Below are 24,116 nucleotides of genomic sequence, written 5' to 3'. Positions count from 1 at the left end.
ATGGCAAAGCCACCACCAACCTTTGGAGTCATGTACCACATCCTATTCCAAAGACACAGTGGTCCTCAGAGCAAGATACAGAGTTGCAGACAATTGCTAATGACTAAGAAGGTAAGTAGAGCCATTCCAACATGTCCTGAGGCCCCCACACACACCAAAGAGAGATTGAGCAGTGGACAGAAACTGCTACTTACTATGTCTTAAAGTACATAGACTTTAGATACTTTAGATACATTATGGTCACATCTTAGGTGTAAATTTAAGATGTTTTACAAAACATTTATATAAGTAGTTAAAATAATTAAGAAGTCCCACAATTTTTTGATATGCCAAGAATCACATATTTTAAAGCTCTTGGGACTAGGTGAGTTCCGCATGGCATCACTTAGGTTGCTAGGCAGAAGCAGCCTTTATTCTGGGCGCTCCCTGCACACAGTATTTCTGATTCAGTGGATCTGGGCTCAAGAATATCTACTTTTGTATAATTTCTCAATTTCGATGCACCCAATATGTAGCCTATAATTTTAGAATTCTTTCCAGAGACCGAGTACTCCTCTAGGGTAGATACAATTGAGTAAGAAAAAAAGTATAAATACTGATTAAAAGTATGAATTCTAGCATCTAGTTAAGAATTCTGGCTCGACCACCCATTCACTGTCCATTTTTTGGTAAAGTAATTGATCTCTTTGGGCCCCAGTTCCCTCGTTTGTAAAATGAAGCTAATCGTAGAACTCAACTCATAATTTAGCTATGAGGCTAAATTACAACTGGAGTGAAGACAGATCAACAAATGTTTTTTATTACTATTATTATTATTATTATTATTTCTAAACTTGGATTCTCAGCAGAGTGTGTACGAGCAATGCTCAAATAATAGTTTGTAAATTGCCTTGAAAGAAATTTAAGTAAATTAGGATTTTCATTGTTTGATAGAAATAAATAACTAGGCTGTGATTTAACATGCATTCTTACAAAGAAGATGTATAAAATGTGAAACGGCCTGTGGTCTAGTGGTCGGAAAAGTGTCAGGATGGGCTCGGTCAGGCAGGCTTAACAAATTAACTCTGAAATCAGTAGCAGAACACAAGATAAGTACGTTTTTTGATCACAATACATGACTAATGCTAGTCAGGACAAAGTAGAAGAGAGAACTCTATTTTTTCCAGTGTCTGTGCCATCTGGAATATTCTATATGCTGGGCAGGGAGAAAGATAGCTGTGAGTCACACACTGACTCTTCGTGTTTTTGTCTCAGAAAGAATTTATGCCATTTCTGTGCATAACCCACTGACCAGAGTGATTCATATGCACCCAGCTACCTGCAAGGGATGTGAGAGGTAAGGGGGAGCTGACGGAATAGTCAAGGAGTTTCCTGACTCTAGTCCATTAGCATTCCCAGTGACAGTTAAGGCCACAAAACTGTCAGTTCTTACTGTGTACTGGGCTGTTATATACAGTTTCTAAGAGTATTCTCACAACAATCCAGTATCATAGATATTAGTGTCTATTGTCAAAGGAGGAAACTCAGGGACAGGAAAGCTAACTTACTGACTTGGGTCAAAATGCAACGTTTCACCCACCTCTCTGTCATTGCTGACCACCAAGAGGAGCTGTGGCTCTTCTTTGTCAAAGCGGACTCCCCACCCCTGCAGTCTGTGCTTTTTCAGAATTATGTGTTTGTTTTCTTTTCCTTCATCTTTCACCACTGGTACCTCTTGTGACACAACCACCTCGAGGCTGAAAACCATAAGTTCCCACATCCCTACTGGTCTCGAGTTCCTTTCTCCTTTACTTTTAGTCTCCTCAACACAAGACCTAAGCATGTTATCTTCACTTTACTGCTTACTGCAACGTTGAAGTCTGTTCTCCTCACTGTAACTGTGGTTATCCCTGTAACTGTAGATACACCAGGATTGAAAATCATGATAAATCTGAATGAGCACCACAATTAAAGCTTTAGAATCTGAATTTGAATCCTTGTCTTGATATATAAGTGACACACAAATGACTTCTGGCAAACCAGAATCTATGAGGATCTAACCCTTTGTTTCTGAATAATGTTCAATAATATTTGGGTAGCTGACTTTACACAATGGTTAGATGGATTTAATATTATCATGTAAATAAAAGTGATTGAGAAATCAATGAGTAATTCAGAATATCTTTCAATGGCTTTTATTTTCAAATTGAATGACTTCTTCTTAATCTTTAACTATTTCTGATATTATCACTCTATAAAAGATTTTCAACAAAGTTCTATCCTCTCTCAAATCCTTTTGTGAATTTTCCTGATTTGTTCTCCTCATTTACAAACAGGGTCGATCTTCTCCCCTACTTTCCAATCTCTCCTTCCCCAGTGATTTCCCACATTCATCTCCTCCTCACAGATAATACCATCGCAGCATAGTGTATGCCTCCATTGTCTATTCTCCCCCCAATTGCACATTGACACAGTCCTTGTCTTCCCCACAGACTTTTATCCACCTATTTTTACTTAAAATACCCAGTCATTTCTTAATTGTCACACCTAATGAACACCTCTCAGGCTTTTATGATCGCCCACCGCCCGCGGGGACAATCACAACACGTACGCTCTTCTTCATCACAGGAACCAAAAAGAGTTTATTCCGCAAGTCTCAGACTTATATTGAGAACATCAGCCTATCAGAGAGTAGACTACCAGAAAAGTCAGCCTATCAAGGAACAGTCTCCAGGCAGATACCAGGATCGCCTCATGTACAACAGCCAACCAGAGTTACTTCCTAAAACTTGTATGTGAGTGCAGCTATGTCTGGCAAGCTGCCAGGCGCCATCTTAGAGATCAGGCCACGGTGTGGCTCTGGGGCCCTCAGAGCCCGCCCCTGACAGGATTTATCTTATTTGAATTTTCTGGACTGATCTGTTGACTTCTCTCTATCTGAAACTCTCTCCTTTACCCTCTATGACACTCTTTTGTTTGTTTTTGTCTTTATAGACCTTTCTTCTTAGGCTTCACCCCAGAGTCTTGTCCTTTGTCTGTCTCTAAAGTGTTGATGATCATCAGGTTTTCATAATTCCCTTCCCTACTTATTTTAAAAATTTATCTTGGAATGATTCATCTCTTCTGAGTTAGGAGAAGTTACCACTCTAATGCTGACAATTTCTAAAGCTGCATCTATAAAGCAGAAATCAGAAATCCACCCCTCATATGCACCACACATCAATACTCAATTAATTTTCCAGCTCTACGCAATGAACCCTCAACTCCAGGAAGAACCTACCTTTGTCTCATTTATTTTCCTTTATATATAATTGCCACTTGCCTTCATCCTCTTTCATCTCTTTAAATGGCATTGATTCTTTATGCTCCACCAGTTTCCCAACACCTTCCAGTAACTTACCATAGTCCTTAACATTCTTTTTGCTGAATTTCTTTAGTTTACTAGTTCCTCTAATAAACAAGTATGATAACTTTCCAGGATGTGGCATTTTTATTACCTTGAGCTGCCTCCTTTCCCTACATTTACGTTGTGTATGTGGTTCTTCCACCCAACTACAGAGGACCCAATCAGAGAGTAGGGACTTGTCTCATGATGAGCCATTTAGAATCTCTGTCCTAACTGGAACTCAGAGGCAGCTAATCACTCTGCCCTCGTTACTTGAATTAAAAACATAACTGAAATAACAAGAAAGTCATTTTAGCCATGTGCACAATGAAGCAGCCAACTCCTTACCTACAGATAAAGAAGGAAATAAGAAAGTATGCCTCAGAGTGCAGAAATGAGACTTTTGGTTAGTCAAAGACAAGTTTTCTAAGTTTTTCAGACTCTTCTGATGTTGAAAAGCACAGTCTACCTTAGGCAAGGATTTTCTGGTGTCCTCCTATGTCCCTTTTTGCTTCATAGTTTGAAGTGGTTTTCTCTTTGTTTCAGAAAAAAAAATGTAACCAAAATTCACCCATTTTTACTTGTATTACATGTTACCTTGTGCTATTATTTAGCCATTGCCAATGCATACGGTTTGTTCACATGGTTAGTTGGAAAAGCTTCTCTAGTGTAGGAATCATGTCTGATTTTTCTTTTCCTTGATTCCTCCAGTGCCCTTGTACTGTGGGAACTTGAAATCCACTGAGCCATATTCTCTATTTAACTTAATTTTTTCCCTTCTTCGAAGTCTACAGCAATGCTCTGAATGCAATTGATACTCTCACATTTCAGTTAAATGAATGAGTTTTTTATATTTCCACATTCATTCCCTTCAATATTTCTCCTTTGCTTCTTAAAAAATAAATAAGAAAACCAACAGGGAACTTGTTTTTAGGGGAAAAGAAGGAGAAAAAGAAAAACCTTCAAGATAGGATGATAAAAATAAATTTTATTTAGAGAATCAAATCTTTTCTTATTCTAGTATTTTCTTCATCTGCTCTAGTATTTGCTCAGTCTTCAAGAAGAGTGGTAATAGAAAGTAATGCTCCATTTTATTCAAACCATAGCTATTATGAACCAAGTAATTCTTTGTAATTCTTTTGCAGAGCTTAATTTTATATTCAAATCTATTTTCATTGCTATCAAATGGAAAGAGGTTAGGATTAGGAAGTTAAACTAGAGTCTTATCATTGCTTTGTTATTAATTAGCTATATGACTTTGAATAAACTACTTAATATTTTTGCACCTCAGTTTCCTCAGCTGCCAAATGACAATATGACATACTATGAATCTCATGAGAAAACAGTAAGGTGAAAAGAGGTTATAAATTAGAAAAGCTTTCAGAATCTCATATTAAATGTGGTCATAGGAAGACTAATAATCAAATACTACTTTGCAATTTTAACAGAATTGGAATGAGTGTAAAAATAAACCTTCAGAGATTTAAAATATTCCTAAACTTATAATGAGATTCTCTATTCTCCAGGTCCCTTTCTTAGCCTATGTTCGACCTGCCTGGCATTTATTCTCCCCCATCTTTTTCTGGTTTCTCTTGAGGCCAGAGTGCCAGCTGTGCTAAATTGTGTGATAATTCTGTGCTAGGAACAATTCTCCTGAGAAAGCAGAGCCAAATGCTGACTCTGGGACTGGTCATAGAAAGAAAGCACTGAAACCTACAGACAATGTCAGTCCCTTGGAGTTGCTCTTATCACTTTATTTTACATAAAGCAGGAAATAATGGTCCTGTGATGGGAACCAAATCTCATAACCAAAATGTGGTTTAAAAAAAAAAACCTGGGGAACCTCTAAGCTCTGACTCAGAGCTCAGTGTCAGACAGGGTGAAATGTGTTTGGTCTTCATCGGTTAAGCATGACTCTAGAAGGACAGATGTTGGTCAAGCTTCAACAAGTCACTATGACTAGGCTTTGCAAAGATCCATTTTCAATCTGGGTAATACTGAAGGAAGGACAATGTTGACAGCTCTTGGTGGTTCATCATTGTGGTCGGTCTTGAAAACATCCAGACAGAATGATAATGTTCTTTTAGTCATAGAAAAAGTGTGTCCAGGGATTTATGGAGAAAGTAAATTGTTAGAAAAATAATTCTCAGATCTTAAGAGTTAGCACCATACATGAACAAATGTGGTTGCTCTTTCTCCTATTTTTATTTGCTTTACATATGGCTTTTCTAAGTCACAGAACAAAAGTTTAAATCTCTCTTTCAAATTTTTGAAGAGAAGCCTTGTCTGTGAAAATGCTCCCCAACCAATTTCAATACCATGATGAATAATAGATTAATTTCATTTCCTACTGATCCTTTCTCTACATGGCAGCCAAAGTGGTCTTTTGAAAACCCAAATCTAATCATGTCACTTCTTGATTAAAATCCTTCAACAAGTCCCCATTGCCCTCAAGATAAATTATTGTATTTTTAAGAGAGACTTAGGACTAGTCCCTGGTTATCTCTCCAACTTTTTCTAAACCATGAATTGTAATCTACCCTTCCATTGAGCTGCTCTCCCCACATATGCAGTCAAGGGCCCTGGGTTCTAGTCACACTGGCCCTCTTGTAAACCCTTACAGCCACCATTTCCCCCACTTCCTCCAAAGAGGATTTCCTAGTCTCTAATCCTGAGGTATACTCCTCTGCATGCCACTCAAGAACCCTGTACTCACAACCTCATGGTGTTTTGTTTTTTTGTTTTTAATCACGATACCAGTTCCTCAAGGTCAGTGTCACCTTAGTCTATGTCTGGTCACAAGGTATTACTCAGTCAATACCAAGGAAGTTCTATAAAGGATGACTGAGAGATGGACAAAGGAAGAGAGGGAGGGAGATATGCACCTGGGAGATGAAGACCCCTAGAGCACTCTGGTTCATTGCTCAATTAGTTGTCACCACTTCTTTATGCTTTCTTCAGCTCCTGCTGATGTTCAGTTCTGGAGGGAGTAGTTGTTCTGTGGCTTCCTTCCATGCACCAGGACCTCTGCATCTCTGCTCCTTCCCTTCTCCTGAATTGTCCACACCCCAGTCAGCATCATCCTGTAAGCTCTTCCCAGTGATATTTCCCACCCAGAGTTTTAGTCTCATGGTCCATAGGCATTAAAGAGCTTCCCCTTTTTGTTAAAGATTAGGGACCTCTATGGTGACTCCACCACACAGATACAAAGGAACAGTGGCCCAGCAAAGCCCCAAAAGGACAGTGTAGCCAAACATGATGGCAGAATTTAATTTTAACGAAGTGGCTCACAATCCGAGAGCACTGACCCCTTTAACTCAATCTGTCTCTTGTCTTTATTTCAAACACATCTAATGTGAAATAAAAAGCATCATTAAATGTAGCAAAGTGACAATGAAGATTAAACTGGTCTTATTATTGTGTTTGATTTTGTGCTCAAATATGTGTATCCCCACAAAATCCGTCTGTTGAAGTCCCATTCCTCAATGTGATGACAGGAAATGGGTCTTTCATGAGGTTGTTAAGAATAGATGGAGCCAGGAAGGTGGAGTTCCCATGATGGGATTAGTGGACTTACAAGCAATAAAAAGGTTCAAAACTCTCTCTCCAGTCTGTGAAGATATATCAAAAAGGTGGCTATCAACTATGAAAAGATATCTTAACAGACATGGAATCTACTGATGTCTTGATCTTGAGTTTTCCAACTTCTAGAACTATGAAAACTAAGTGCTTGCTATTAAAGTTACCTGTTCTAAGGCAATATATTATAGAGTCCCTTACTGACTAAGACACTTGAGCAAAATCATGTCATAGTGTAGGCAGTGATAGGAATTTATCATAAAATCATTAAAAGTGACCTTTCTTCCAAGTGTAAATGCTGGAATTTCTAAGGGAAATGAGTAATCACCCTTTTAGGAAAAAAGAAGAAAAGGGAGAAGAATTTATGGAGACTATAACATAGCAACTGATACCAGTCCTGTCCCAATATCTGTTTTATGTCTGAGTAAAGCAGCTTGGAAAAATTAAATACACCCTCCTGGCTGGATATGTAGATTCTATGTGACTTTGGAAAACTGTCCTGGAAGTTTCTGATTTTGCCCAAATCCCCACCTCCTTGAACATCAATTCATTAAAACAAAACACTTTCCTTAATTTGGCATACCTTCATGAAATTTTAAATTAGTTGAATTGTTTAAAGAGGTACATAAAATTGAATTTATAATTATATTCTTTGACTTTTCTTTTCTTTCACTTTTTTTCATATGTTCACTTGGAATATTGTCAGAGAAAAGGACTTTCCTAGGGAAGATGTGCATCTGAGTGAGTTACCGTGTGCTGATGGTCTTGTTAATGTATGCATTGTTTGTACATTCAATTGCGGTCAAGAGGTAGAATGTCTCACTTATAAGTCAAGGTATAATGGTAGTAAAAAATGCAAAGTAGTTTGTTTATACAGTCATCATTAAATGAGTGTCAAGACAGAAGATAGGGACTCTGCTTCCCTACAATGCATAAAGAAATTAGCACAGAATTATAGAATAGCAATAAAGAATTTTAGACATCTGGATGTCTTTTGGAAGTCTTGAGTTTATCAAAGCAGAGAAATTAACTAGGCATTGAGAATAAAAGTTAACTTGTCACAGAGGAGAGAAAAAGACCACATAGGTATGAAAAATAAAAGTGGTTGTTTCTCAACATTACTAAAGTTCTGTTAAATGGAACCAATTTCTTCTTAAACTTGATCCAAATCTACTATGACAACAAAGGGCAGTATAAATGTTCTATTTTCTCTTCATGCATCCTTGTTTTGCCACTGTTTTCTCTGTTCTTGACATTTTGTTTTGATATCCATTCTCTCAAAATTTCTGAGTTAAGCGTCTTGTAACTTTATTAAAGACTGGGATGTTACGGGGAGGAGTAGCCATGCATCACATGGCATTCCATTTTTGCACTGGTTCTTTCTTCAATCTTCTTAGCCTGGGAAGTATTGTCTGGTCCCTAGCAACCACTGACTGGGGAGAACTACTGCCACAGCAGTTTCCTGGCCCTTTGAGAAACATGAAGAATACATTTTTCTTCACCTTATTACATAAACTATTCACTAGGCTAAAAAGACTAAATATAACAACTCCTATTTCTTTCATCCATTTCTTTAAAAATTTCTTTAATAATTTTGTGCCTTCAAAAATGTTTATAAAAATACTGAAATTATTAGATGAATAAAACACTTGTATATAAAAAGTCACTTGAAATTAACTACATACACACTTATACACAATGGAAAGTCATAGAGTTTTCCAAAGAGTTCAAGTCCATTTGTGACTTTATCCTCTTTATTATATATAAGTGATATATAATACGTGGGAGTACATTTCCTTTATTATTTTAATAGTCTTCATATGGAAGCTCTAAAAATATTTTTTAAATCACATAAATTCTTATAGATAATGAAATACCAAAGTGATTAAACATTGATACACATGGAATGAACCCTATTTACTTTAAATCTCTATGGAGGGAACAAAAGAGAAAAAATGAATAACAAATTATTTCAGGTCATGTGATGTGAATGATGATGATCAAATTTCACTACAAAATGTATATTCTTTTAGCTGGATTACCAAATTCATCTTTCAATATATCACTCTCCTTGACAACTTTATTTAGTACATAACCCACCCAACTCTCTAAAAATCATCCTAGCATCTCTATAAGCACTTCAATTATATATGAAATTTTATTTTTAAATATTGTTATTCATCCAAATGAAATAAGAGCCAGCTGCCAAATGCTATGGGAATTTAGATGCAATAATGTTTTTCTGAAAGGGCAATAAATTGCCTAGAGATTATGACTTTGTTTTCTTTGAAGGGAAAAAAGATTCCAGAGAAAAAATTTCCAACAAACTTTTATTGATATTTTGCCTTAAAACAAACAAGAGACTATAAATTAGCAGAAGTAAAGCCCTACATGGGTCATCAAATATGTAACATTTCCTGTCCTTTTCACAGTACATCTAATCAATAAATAGCACAGAGCACACAGTACAATTGCACTTAGGTGGAACATAAGAGACATAAAATAGGCCACCCACAAAATAACCTCAGTTACCAGAGGAATGATATAATTCTCTGGCAATGAGAAGTGTCCTGCCTTGCAAAGCATCTTCACATCAGAAAATAGAAATCACAAGAGAGAAAAGGAAACAGACTTTGCAAGAAAATACTGAAGGAAGCAGGGCATTTGAGAAAGCTACCCCAAATCTCTATTATGTTCTATTTTGTATATCAGTTTTTAAGATTCTCATTGAGGCACTGCCTTCTCTTCTCCAGATCATCTTTCTCAAACCTAAAATCAAGCATAATCCAGCAAATTGTCTTTGACTGTCTAGTAAAATATCTCATTCTCACCAGAATGTGAACTCTGTTTGGAGGAGATATTTGTTTCTGTAGTGCTTACATGTGTATCATGAGCCCAACAGTGCCCAACACATTTGCATAATGAGTATTGTGGGGAAATCCCATGCATCTTCTTGTTACATGATTAGGTAAAAATTCATAGAGATTGCATTATACAAATATGTGTCCAGAATCCTATTTTTTTAACTTCCAATGATTTCTTTTATTATTATTTGCCTTGGATTCATGTTTGCTAGAATTTTATCTACTAAATGGCACTTACAGAGTGACAGCCTTCCATGTGTGCAAGTGTGTATGTGTTTAAAACTATTCACCAAAAATGAAAATGATATACTAAGAATGTCACCATACTGAGTTGATACATAATTCTAGTCAAAACAAGAAATGTGGTCCAATAGAAATTTTCACAATATATCACTCCTATATATTGGACTTTCTGAACTAATGAGAATATTTCATGGACTTTCTACTTAAATTAGCCTACAGATTTAGAAGCCATTGGTCTATATCAGTGGACCATAAAATGATATACATATATGAATACACATATAAACATGAATATACATATAATCATATATACACATACAGATGTTCACACATACATATATATATATATATATATATATATATATATATATGCATTTATGGCATAGCTTAGTACATTCACAGTAAAACAGCAAGTTTGGAACTCTAAATAGACTCAACTCTTTTTTCCATACTGAGACAGAATAGAAAAGTTATGGGCAGTGTTTTCTTTGCCTTCCTGGAGAACATGAGTTCATAAAACAGCAATAAAAATGTCATAAATTGGGTTTGGTATTAATGTCAATTAGCATCCCAATGACATAATGACTATGGTAAGACATTTAAACTTTATTGACATCAATAGCTATTATCAAGTGAAGTTTATTGATGCTATAATAAAGAGGGATGGATTTCACAATGCTCCCAGGAATTGCCATGAAACCTCTGGAATATGTTGACAGTGCACAGATGTATGGAATACCAGCAGGTCAGAATACTGGCTCAGAGATACTATTCTGGTGCAACTGTTCAAGACAAATGAAAAATGTTTACTAAGCACTAACTTTAAGTTCAACCTCTGCTAGAATTTATAGGGGATAAAAAAGAAATGGACATAATGGCCCCAATCTTAAGCTGGAAATGACCTGGTTGAGGAGATGAGAACATCAGGCATGAAGAATTTCAGAATGCCTGTTTGTCCTTCCCTGGAGACCACCCCAACATCCTCTCTGCCTGCTGCTCATAGCTAAATCTATTTGTGGTCCTACCTCCAACCTGACTACATCACTCCCATGCCTGAAACATTTCGATGCTTCCCAACTTTTAGCTGTTTTATTCCTAATTCCTTGGCACTAACTGGACTTTAATTCTGCTCTTATTTCTACAAAATCATTTCTTAAGATTCCTGACTTTTCTCTTTGTGAATTTTATGGTATTTGTTTTAATTTAGCTTTTGCAGTTTATTTAGCTGTGGACCACAGATCCAGCCTCCAAACCAGCATTTATATTTACACTTTGCCATAATTTGTTATAGTACTGTTCAGGCCCACTGAACAAGAGGTATATGATTCACTCCTTTTTTCTGGCCCTAACTGTACTGCAGGTATTGTGAAACTTTGGAATATGATGCCTGTCTTTCCCACTGACAAACAAGCTCTTTGAGTCCAGCAACTAACCAAGCTCTTGTGTACTACAAATTATCTATACCCCAGTATCAGTATGTCAATGCGTGATGACTTCTGATGTCATGGAACTATAAATTCACATTAGTCATAAATTCATAAAGTTTGTCTTGAATCACAAATTCAAGACAAATTTTAAAAATTATTTGCTCCTAAATTATTTTGCAGATAAGGAAACTGAGATCAAAAAGGTTAGGTTATTTGACAAAACTGGCAATTACCTACCAGCAAGGTTTGGAGTAGAACAGACTACCATGCTTAAAATTATTCTTAGCTTATAATAAAGAAAAAGTGTATCAGTTCAAGTTGAAAATATTATAGCATAAGGATAGATAGATAGATGACAGAGAACTAGAAGAGACAGGAATGTAATCCTGCTAAATAATCATTCTAATTACAGTTGTAAATAATGTATAAGTCAAAAATCAGTTATTTCTGTGTTAAGCCTCAGCTCAGAGTTAACACTAGAGTGAAATTTTATGAAATTACATTACTGAACCTGAATCAAGGAACAGATTAATTTAGTTCTCCATGTGTCAAATTATCAATTACATGTAAACCAGCAATTACTAGCAAAGACTAATGCCAGAGTCCAGAGAAATTTGACTAGTCATTTAATAATAAAATCTTTAGATAGAAAACCTTGAGAGTCCTAAAATGAGAAAAACTTATTTCTAGCCAATTATGGGCTCTACTGTCACCTCTGTCTGCAGAAAATGGCCTTATTCAAGCTTCCTCACAGAATTCACCATATTCTAATGATTTACAAGGCTCACTGGCAAAGAACCACCTGAAAATGTTTCAGATATGAGCATGGTAAAATAACCTTAAAAAATAAAATAAAACCAGATGAGTGACTCCTACTATACCCTGGCAGTTAGATACACCCTCAGAATAAAGAGTCTTGGGTCAGAAGGTGCAAACTGACTGAAGTTTGGTTGATTGGTTGGGTTTTCATCCTGGCCAGATGGTAGGTCATTGTGTAGCCTTGGAGATACTGCACAGCAATATCAATACTTAAGTCTTACTTGGAGTTGTGAATTGCACCAGCTGTTGGCCAAGGGCTCCAAGAAAGGGGACTCCAAACAGTCATGTCAGTTCTAGAAAAGAAGTTTCCAGCAATCACACTTCTGCATATTTATTCAACAGAACTGAAATTGGTATCACAAAGAGATATTAGCAATCTCATGTTCATCTCAGCACTATTCATAATAGTTAAAACATGGAAACAACCTAAATGTCTTTTGACAGAATTAATAAATAAACTGTGCTATTTGCATACAATGGAATACTATTAAACCTCTGGAAAAAAGGAAATCCTGCAGTGTGGACACATGGATGAACTTATTTCACTATGCTAAGTGAAATAAGCCAGTCACAGAAAGACAAAGGAGGTATCTAAAATAGTCAAATTCATAGAATCAAAAAGTGGAATGAATGAAATTGACTGATTATGTTATGTGCAAGTCTGAATAAGTCACTGTGAATCAATCCCACTATTTTTCATAATTATTATTCATCAATAATTTTTTTAAGTGGAATGGTGGTTGACAGGGACAAGGAGGAGGAGGAAAGGGGATTTACTAATCATTGGGCACAAAGTTTCAGTAAAGTAAGATATCTGCTGTACAATATTTTACCTATATTCAAAAGCTATATTGTCTACTTAATAATTCACTGAGGGTAGAACCCATGTTAAGTGTTCTTACTACAATAAAATGACATTTTTTAAAAGATGCTTTTATTTCTTGAGGTTATAAACCTACATTCTTACTAGATATACTTATCATTGAAATGATTTTTTAACTGTTTTTATTAAATTATGTTATTATAAAGTCACCATAAACTGTGCCCTACAAATGGACCAACTCTCTGCTACTAATACCTCTAAGCCTCTACCAACCACACTCCTGCCTTCCAGACAGACCATGCTGTTTGGTCTGGATGAGAGCTCAGTATCAGGAACAAATGAACAAAGCTTAAGGGCATTTACAAGCAAAACCTTGGACCACCATGACAGAAAATGGTGCTACTAATTTTTTCCATTAGCCAAAGAAACTGACTTAGGAAACCATTTTGCTGAGATGATGTTGATTTTTCTATGATCCATTTGATAGCTATGCAAGATGCTCTATTTACCTTGGACTGTCTTAAAAATATTTCCAGCTAACTTGTGAGTTCAATTCAATGGTCTAGCGTGCAACATTGATACTATATTGTCCACAGATCTGTTCATAACTCCCTTTGCATTTATCTTCCCTAGGTAGGTTGCTTTCCCCTTCACTATTTCCTGTTCTGGAGCTTTGGGTTCTGCTACTTTAAATGTGTATGAGAAGCAGTTGACTTACTATCTCTTTCTTTTTAAAGGCACTTCAAAGTCATTAGTTCTATGGATGTTGCCATATAAATCTACTCTCCTGTTATTCTTCTGAATATCTTCTTCTTTAACGTTCTGAATGTCCTTTCCTAATCTTCTATGCCATGTTGAAAAGTATCCTCTGCTGATAATGTACTATTGATGGATCTGCACTAGTCTATTCTCATACCTTTATAAATCTTTTCTTGAGCAAAAAGTATTCATAAGATCCCTCTCTGAATATATTACTTTTAATCTAAAATTTAACTCACTTTTCCATTTTTCATCAATCTTTCCCTCAAATTTAAAAACATTTCTATTTAACTGCCATACAAATTGAAACAAGCACTATTTCATTATCTACAGATGTAATGCTTCAGAAAAATATTTTTGTCTTTTCTATGTCAATAAACACTTCTAAGTTATTATTTTAAGGCTAAGTAAAATTTATTCTAAATTCTCTGTTGATTTGGAACTTAAATTTTCTATATCTTTACTTTCAATGTGACAATGCTATTTACCTTTCAAATTTCATGTAGCATGATGTTAATATATATTCTTAATTTTATTTTTCTCATTTAAAGTACCAATAGTATTGTTTTTGTACAAGTACAGAAACAAAAATGGTATAGAACTTTCTCATTAGCATTATTTAATCCTTCTATTTTTACAACTGCCTTGGATTTATAATTCTACATTTAATACATTAATCAAAAATATTAAAACTTTAATGGCATGAGATAGGAATATTCCCTTCTAAGTGGATACTATCATTTAATTTCTAGTTCTTTAAGAGAAGTTAAAATAACTAACCAAGTATATCTTGTGACATTTATTATTTCCTTCAACTCCTTAAACAAAGCTATTGATATATATTTTAGTTCTGATTTCTGAAACATTCATTTTAGAGGAACATAATTCCATACACTCTGCATTTTAATTCACTGTATAATATATTATTACCCAGTGTTGTATAGTGTTGGAGAACATATACTTTGAAGTTTAATCCAAACACTAGCACTCCCTCTCTCTTACTAGTTATGAATCTGTGAGTATAAATTAACCTCCCTAAATTTTATTTTCTTGTCTGTGAAATAGGTGGGGACTGTACCTATCTTATAGGATTGCTGATGGGATTAAATAATATAATTAATGTAATAAAATTGGCATTTTATGTATACTAGGTAATAAATATTAAGTAAAAATAGTTTCAATTTCTAAATGTTTCAAGCATTGCTGCAAAAATATTCTTAACCTATATCAAATTAGAAATCTAGGGCGTTTTTAGGTAGATAATTTTAGCAGTGTTAAAGTTTCCCTCTTTAAAATGTATAATCTGAAGAATAAGACTGGTTTTCATTTAAGTTTTCCATTTTTTTCTCTAGGCCTTATGTTAAATGTGCCATTCAGTTTTATGTTTTTCAGCAAATTTTATTGCAAACCATCATATTCAGAAACACACGATAAAACTTTCACTCTCACCAATTATATATTTAGTGGTTCAGCATAAATTAGACATAACTCTACAAAATAATTTTAATTGAATTACTATGACATCCTTTTAAAATATAAAAGGGAACCTTGGTAAGTCACTTTATAGTTTTCAGTACATTTATTCCATATGTTACAACTTCAGAGTTCCATAATTATGGTCATTCTAATGACTAATACCGCTAGATAGGTTTTAAACTAATTTACTATCAATGTTTTCCCTCAATGCCACCATTGAGAAATAATTGGTGTTTTAAAGTCATCCATCCTTTCAATTTCAGATTTTGAAAAATGTTAATACATTGTTCTACATAAATTTGATAATATTTTCATGTGTAGCGACCCAGTTCGATATGACTACAAGCCCTCTTGATTGTAGCTGTCATTTTTCCTACCAGGTGACTCTGGCATGCATTCCAAACCCTAAGGGATAAACATTATGATAGTCAGTCAAGCATTTCCTGCTGGCCACTTACACCTGGACTGTTTCATAACTTGATATTTGACATATCATTAGTTTTTCTGAGAAAGTCCCAATAACATTCTAGTTGACTGCAAGTCCCCTTTGTCTAGTTCAACATCTACAGCCCCCTCTCCTGGTATTAGGTGCAGAGATCCTCCTATGTTGCTCCCAATCAAGACAAGATTCTCTTCCTAAGTCCCCAATAAATTGCACTGAGCAATCCTGCATTCGTCTGCCTCTTTCTTCAGTCTCTAAGCACCTCCCTCCTTTGGTCAATGGTTCCCAGATACTGGATTTTTCTGAAGCAATGCAGTTATAAGTTTAAAATCTCTTTTCCATTAATACATATCATTTTTATAGTAACTTTCCCCCACATTTTAATGATTTGATCTTGTTCATCCTTGTTACCAGCTGACTACATAATCAACTTTATATGCCAATGATTCTCTGTCATTTTAAAAGTTCGAAACCCAAGAGAACAGGGATTTTTGCCTTAATCTATTGTTGTGTCCCCAACATGTAAAGCAGTATGCACTCAATAAATATACACTAAAAAAAAATTGGTCAAGTCTGTATCAGTTCAAATATACCATGTCCTCTTCCAAGTTCAAACACCATCTTCTTATTCAAGTAGAATTTTATCATCCATGACATTTAGAAATATATTTGGTATTTTAAGTCCATAAAACTCAGGACTTCATAGTGATTTTACTAGTAAAAAACAGGAAATATAATTATTTAATTTGCTTGGCTATTAAAATAAGTAATAGTTTTGGGTTTATCTTAGAAATAGATTTTTAGCAAGCTAAAATAGCATGATTGGGTACATTAAAAATTATTAAGTTTAGCTGAATTACATTAAAGAAAACCTAAATAAAGATATATATCATGTTTGGATCAGAAGAATCAATGTTGTTAAAATAAAATTTTCCTCCAAATTTTTTCTAGGTTTAATAAAATTCTCCTCCAACATCTCAGTAGACATTTTTAAAGAAATCTACATGACGATTCTGGTATGTATATGACAATGCAAAGAATCTGTAACAGTGAAAATAATCATTTGAAAATAAAAACAAAATTGAAAGACTTATACTACTTGATTTTAAGACTCACTCTGAAGCTACAATAACCAAAAGACAGTGGTATTGGCCTAGTGATAATATAGAAAGAGTAATGAGATAGAACAAAAAGGTCAAAAATAGACTCATACATAATTAAGTCTTCAACAAATGTATAACATTATACAAAGGGGAAAAGATGGTATTTTCAACATTTGGTGATGGAACAACTATATGTCCATTCTGAAAAATATGAACCTTGAGCCTTATATCATATAATGAACAAAAATCAATGTGCATCATAACCCTAAGACTACAGGTTGATCTATAAAAATGTCTAGAAGAAACACAGGAGAAAATCTTTGTGATGCCTGCATAACCTAAGATTTCCTAAGGAGAAATAGAAAAAAAAAAAAAAACAGACCATAAAAGAAAATAATTGATAAATTAGATGTCATTCAAAAAGTATTATTATTAAGAAAATAAAGTTACAGAATAGAAAAATAATTATATTACATATATTTGACAGACAACATGTAAACCGACTACATAAAAATGTCCACAATTGAATAATAAGAACACAACTAACCCAACCAAAAAAAATGGGCAAGTTCAAACGAACACTTAAAGAAGATATACAAAATGATGTTCAGAATCATTAGTCATCAGGAAAGTGCAAATTAAAACCACAATAAGATATATTCAGGATATACCTATTAGAATAATTAAAATTTCTATCAATAATATGTATCAGTGAGGATGTGGAATGAGTGGAGCTCTTGCATTTTGTTTGTAAGAATGCAAAATAGCATGGCGACTTAGGGAAAATATTTGGCATTTTTTTAGTTTCATCTACACTAACTGTATAAGACTCAGCAACACCTTTTCTAAGCATTTACTAAAATAAATTAAACCTCTGTTCACACAAAGATTTGTACTAAAATTTCACAGGAGTGTTACTTGTGACTCAAAACTGGAATGGAAAGACATCAAATGCCCATTAACATATGAGTGAATCAATTTTTAAATTCATAAATAGAATTCTACTCTAAAACTTAAAAGACACAACTGAAACACAAAACAACATAAATAAAATTTATGCTAAGTGAAAAAAGATACAAAAGACTACTCATTTTGTGATCTTATTTATATGAGTCTCTAGAAAAAAATCTATCTAAAGACATAGAGTAGGCGTAGGGAGATTGAAACAGAAGAGGCACAAATGAACTCTTTGAGATGATGGATATGTTCTATATTTTGATCAGGCTTATGATTTCTATGCCAAATCTTGTCAAAATTTATCTAAATGTATACTTTAAATGGGCACATTATATTTTATCTAAATAATATATCTCAGTAAATTTATATTTAAGAGGGTTTAAGTGGGAATTATTGCATAGCAGTGTAGCATATTCATTAACTGGTGAGACTAAAAATAGGTACAGCCAGTAGGGAAAACATTATGGAGGTTCTTCAAATTGCTAAAACAGAATTGACACATGATCCAGCAATTCCACTTCTGGACCTATAGTCAAAGGAATTAAAACCTGCATTCCCGTGTTCACTTCAGCTTTATTCACAACAGCAAAGATTGGAAACATCTGAAGCATCAGTGGATGAATGCAAAATACATATATAGATATACAGAAGATACAGACATGAGTATTATATCTCCATAGATACAATATGAGATGTATATCTGTATACAAATACATATAGATATTATTCAGCCTTCATAAAGAAAGAAATCCTTCCATTTGTGACAACACAGCTGAATCTAGAGGGAATTAAGAGTATGGAAAATAAATGGGACATAGGAAGGTAAACACCACATGATCTCACATTGGAATCTAAAAAAGAAACAAAAGAGAACAATGGTTGCTAGGGTTGAGGAGATGGGAGAAATGGGGAGATTTGGGTCAAAGTGTACAAACTTTCAGCTATAAAATGAACAAAGTCTGGGTATTTAATGTACACTATAGTGACATTTGTCAGCAATAATATTTCATATATTTAAAAATTTTACAAAGAGACTAGATCTTGGGAGTCCTCACCACAAAAAGATAACTATATGAAGTAATGGATATGTTAATTAGTTTGATTGTGGTAATATATATGTATTTCAAAACATTACATATTACACTAGGTATATGAAAAATATCTTTTTTTTTTTTTTTTTGCCATGCTAGGTATCAAGTCCAGGGACTTACATCAGGCAGGAGTTCTACTACTGAGCTACAACCCAACCCCAATATATACAACTTTTATTTCTCAATTACACTTCAAAAAAGTCGGAGTTGGGCATAACCATGTTCTGATTCTAATACTTCCAAAGCTAAATAAAATTGTAAGAATTGTTAAAAAGAAAAAAAGAGATTTCTTTTAATGTTATTATTTGTTGATTTAGCTTTTTCCACCACATCTTAGAAATCTTAAATTTTATTTTCCTCTTCTTTATTTCCCCAAGCAAAATCAGCTTTCATAATAAAATTTTATCACCAATCCTTTCTTTCAAATTCATCATTCTCATTTTATGTAATCTTTCACTTATTCTAAAAATTGCCTTTGATATGATCTCTTATGCTATGAGAAAGTAATATGTATTTCAATCATCTATAAAAATTACACATCAAAACAAAATAGACAAAACTTATAAATATAATTAATGGTTGAGCAGAATTCAGAGAGATTTTTTTTTGTTGGGGGAGGAATATACATAGACGTTTTTAATGGGTAAATATTCCCACTACAGAAATACAGATGCATTTTAGTCCTTACCACATTTTATTTTAAATTCTTACTCATTTTTAATCAGTCTATATTTTAAAGAGAGGCTTTAGGTTCATAAAAATTAGAACATAAAAGGTAGACTTCTAATACAGTTCTGATCCCCAAATGAATGTAGCCTCCCCACTCTTGGTATCCCACACCAGAACAGTACATTTGTTACATCTAATTAACTAATATTGACACAGTATTATCACCCCAAGTCCACAATTTACACTGGACTTCACTCTGGGTGTTGTCCATTCTGTAGGTTTTGCCCACATACCCTGACCTATATCCACTGTACATCATAAAAACCTTCAGTGCTTCTATTCATATCTCCCCAATCTGCTCCTGCCCCCAATACACATGCTCAACTTTCTGGAAACTACTACATAGTTTTGATTTTTCCAGAATGTCATGTAGCTGAAATCATATAGATGGTAGCCTTTGCAGATTGACTTATTTCACTTAGTAACATGTATTCACCTTTCCTACACATCTTCTCAGAGCTTGACAGCTCATTTCTTTTTAATGCCAAGTAATATTCCATACTCTTAATGTACTATAGTTTATTTATACTCTTCCCTAACTGAAGGATATTTTGATTGTTTCTGAGTTTTGACAATTATGAATAAATCTGCCACAAACATCCAAGTGCAGGTTTTTGTGTAGATATAAATTTTCAGCTTATTTGGGTCAACACCAAAGAACACAAATGCTGGAACATATGACAAAGGTATATTTAGTTTTTTGAGATTTTTATCGTCATGTCTTCCCTACTTTTTCCTGAATTTTACATTCATGAGTATGCACTGTTTCACAACAATAATGAACATTTTAATTAGATCAATTCTTTTAAGATGTGCTTAAAAAGATAAGGCAAGATGAGTCACAGTCTTCATCACCTATTACCCCTAACATATGGAGACCATTTTCATGAATTTTCTCTGAACCATTAGGTTGAATGAACATTCTAAGTCAAATGAATTACAGGGAAAGGTAAGGTATCTATTCTAAGAATACTTGGGGAAACCAGTGTCTTCTTTCTCATGACGCCAACATATTGTAGCTCTGTGTGTGTGATTTCAAGTGGTGCTTTTCTCAGAGGATTCCCCAGAGTGGCTTATTTATCATATACATATAACACTCTCTATTAAGCACACTTTTCAAAATTAAGAGTGTTGCTAAACTGCTATTTTGTCCAATTAATATTTATAACCTAGGATGTCCATTCCTTTTGGACTCAGAGTCCAGCATCTGCTTAATGATCTGATTCATGTCTTTGTTCATTTAGCTCTAAAAGGTGTGCTGGACTATCTATTCATGAGAAAGCAACAGTGTCATCAGAGTCCTACAGTCATAAGGAAAGGAGAATGCAAAGATGATTCAGATAGAAAAAGAAGAGAGTGGGACACACCAGGTCATTCACCACAGTGCTATGCATAACTTTAGATATAAACCACTGTATCTTTAATTCTTGACAGTATAATAAATCAATTCACTAGATCCAAAGACATTAGTGTTAATAAATATTTATGGGAAAACAACTGCATATTAAATTCTATAGATTATTTATTTAAAAATATTCTATCCTTGCTCTTACAGTATTTTCAACTTAAAAGAAAGCATATTTTATAACTACAAAAAGAGAGACTTGGACAATCACACATGCTTTGCACAGGGATGCTTTATCTTTAATAGGATACTCCATTTCTAGATGCACAAAGTTTACTTGAGGTTTGTAATCATAACTTTAACATTCTAACAGATGTCTTTCTTTTGAAAGGGTCAAGTAAAATAAACCCTTTCATTTTAAGCAAGGAAGACTCTATCTCTTGTCTGAATATTTTTTTCACTTTGCTTTTTTCTAGATTTTTATTTTATTTATTACTCTTTATTGGTGCATGAAGAGCAATAAGAAGAGGGACCACAGGATAGGTAAAAAGGGCAAAAAGAGCAAAGGAACCCTGTATCCATTGCGTACAGGACTTGGGATCACAACAGTGGTGGTGTGTAGATGCCCTTTGGAGGTAGGAACCTTGACCACATGCTTGGACTGGAAATACGTATTTTACTTATCTGGAGAACACTCCTGTTGACTAACCATAACATGATTCAAGGATACTGTCAATAAAATGGTTTAGAAAAATACAATCTTAGTTTATTCCTTTGAGTTTTTTAGATGGTCCTTTCCCTGCCTCATCCTGAGTATTCTACACTACTCAATTTCAATATCTACATTGAAAATATTTTCAGTCTGGCTCATCCCTTAAGGATGTGTACCTCTTAGCTTAAATTTAGGATTTTTGTAAGTTACTGAACTAAAAATTGACTAGAATTTTACTATTAGACCTGCCATTCCCCAGCAAGTTTATAAAAATACTTTTTGCAAAGCCTGTATTTTACCAATCATAGTCATTCTCTCATAACTTGAAATAACCATAAACACAATAATGGAGCTTTTCATTTTCTATCTATTTCTAAACCTGTATAACATCCCATCAAAACTGCATTTCAGGAATATGGATTTGTTCTAACTTCCACTCTGAACAAGTAAACACAATAATAAAATGAATCTGAAAAAGAACTTAATAAAATAAAATGTGTTAGGAAGCAGACAAGATACAGACAAGAATTACTGCAGTCTCAATAATTATGGCGAGGCAGCATAGAAGAGGCTACCTGGTCTGCTGCCACTTCTGTCCCTGTGGCTTTGTTGTCCTCTCGGAAGGTATACCTGACCATCCTTTTCACTTCATTGCTCCAAGTGAGGGTGTGGGGCCTCCCACAATGGCAATCTGACTTTAACCACAGAGCTCCTGTTGACTATCAAAGATCACTTCGGCTGTAGCATCATCTTGGAGCCGGGAGGAGAGCCCAAGGCTATGTGAAGAGCTCATAAGGCATCATGCCCATCCTTTCATCAAGAGAAAAGAGTCAAACCAACTGAAGATCAATAAGCCTTCTTAGATACATCACAGAAATGAGGTTCTATGACCAAGTGATGTTCTTAAAACTGGAGAGGTTGAGAAATACAGAGAAAAATAGCTTACCAGGAATAGAAGATGCTGGAACAGAAACAAGAGGAATGGTTGTGACAAACTGTTGCTTTGTGTGAAGTAACTTGAGAGGAATAAACTCCTGAGAATTCAGCCTTCCTGTTCCTGCCAAGAGTTTTACCTCCAGGAGCTCTTCCAAAATTAATGATGTATGCCCTCACCCCTCCTCATTCTCTGACTCTTCTGCAGTATGAACATTTGGGGCCAGTAATCTCTTCTCTCTGGCTTCCCTGCTCATACAATTTATGATAGAGCATGCTGATTTTATATTTGAACATATAAGTTCTCTCTGGGGAGAAGATTAAGTGCCATATCACAATAGAGAGAATGCCCCAGGGCATGAATATCCCTATGGAATAGAGATGAGCCATCTTCAAGACACTACACTCCTGACAGGGATCAAAGAACTGTGCCACCACTTCCAACCTCCCAGAGCCCTTCCTCATGGAAGAGGTATCCCAAAAGATGCAGTACCAGTTCATCCTGAAACCAAACCACCTGACTCCAGAAACCAAGTGGAAACAAGCAGAGAATGCACGTTGTCTTAGAGAGCTTGCTGCAGGAGGTACAGAACAATCTGAAGATACTTAAGAATGGTGAGCTGATTTATGGCTGTGGCAATGTCTGGAGCCCTGTGGCTGACTGCAGGGAGCTTGCACACCACCTGAAGTCCTTCTTCTTCCCTTCCAAGGGTGTGGCCAGGGACCCCACTGCACTTGAGCTGTGATCCAGGAGCTGGTATATGTCATCACTCAGGTGCTGTTGAAGAGCTCGGGCAAGAAGCTGGTTGGTGCAGAGACACACTCTGGGGCCTGTGTGTCTGTGAGGTCAGTCCTGTCAGCAGGAGACTGCATTGCCAAGGAAAAAACACTGCCAAGTGCTTGGGGTTACTGAAGGGCTGTCTTCTGTACAAAACTCTCCAGGTGCAGATGTTGGACTTTCTGGACATGGAGGAACTCTATCCTCTGTGCAACTGAATTGAGCAGTATCTGGAGGAGTCTCCTGAGCAGAGAAAAACATTACAAATAGGTAGGCCTTATGCTAAAGACTTTTACCAGAAGTCATTTGATCTGTCCACTGAGGAGGATGGGACAGCGGTCTTTGCATTAACGAAGGTGCAGCAGTACAGAGTCACCATGACAGCCAAGGACTGCTCCACCACGATCGTGCCCTCCCCATGTCTGCAGGACACGAGTTCTGATCAGAGTCTGTTGTCCCCTCATAGAGGTCCAGGCTTACCTTCTCTGTAGTCTGTGCTGGACCTTGACCTCAAGTCCTATGAGAGCATTCCTCATCATTAAAAACTGGACAGCAAGATACTCAACTATTACTCAGACTGTGCATGCCAAAGTTGATGCCATGGTGCCCACTTGGTTGAGTGGAAGTGAAGACTGCACGTTAGTTCTCCACAGGTCTAACTTTTCCCCTTGA

At 35.2% G+C, this 24,116-nt stretch overlaps 1 pseudogene; it reads left to right on the top strand.

Annotated features, from left to right (window-relative positions):
* On the top strand, positions 1-24,116 carry LOC124962888 (inositol-pentakisphosphate 2-kinase-like; annotated as a pseudogene).

This window comes from Sciurus carolinensis, chromosome 13 (genome assembly GCF_902686445.1).
Source record: "Sciurus carolinensis chromosome 13, mSciCar1.2, whole genome shotgun sequence".
NCBI lineage: Eukaryota > Metazoa > Chordata > Mammalia > Rodentia > Sciuridae > Sciurus > Sciurus carolinensis.
This window is presented reverse-complemented; position numbering and strand designations above follow the sequence as displayed.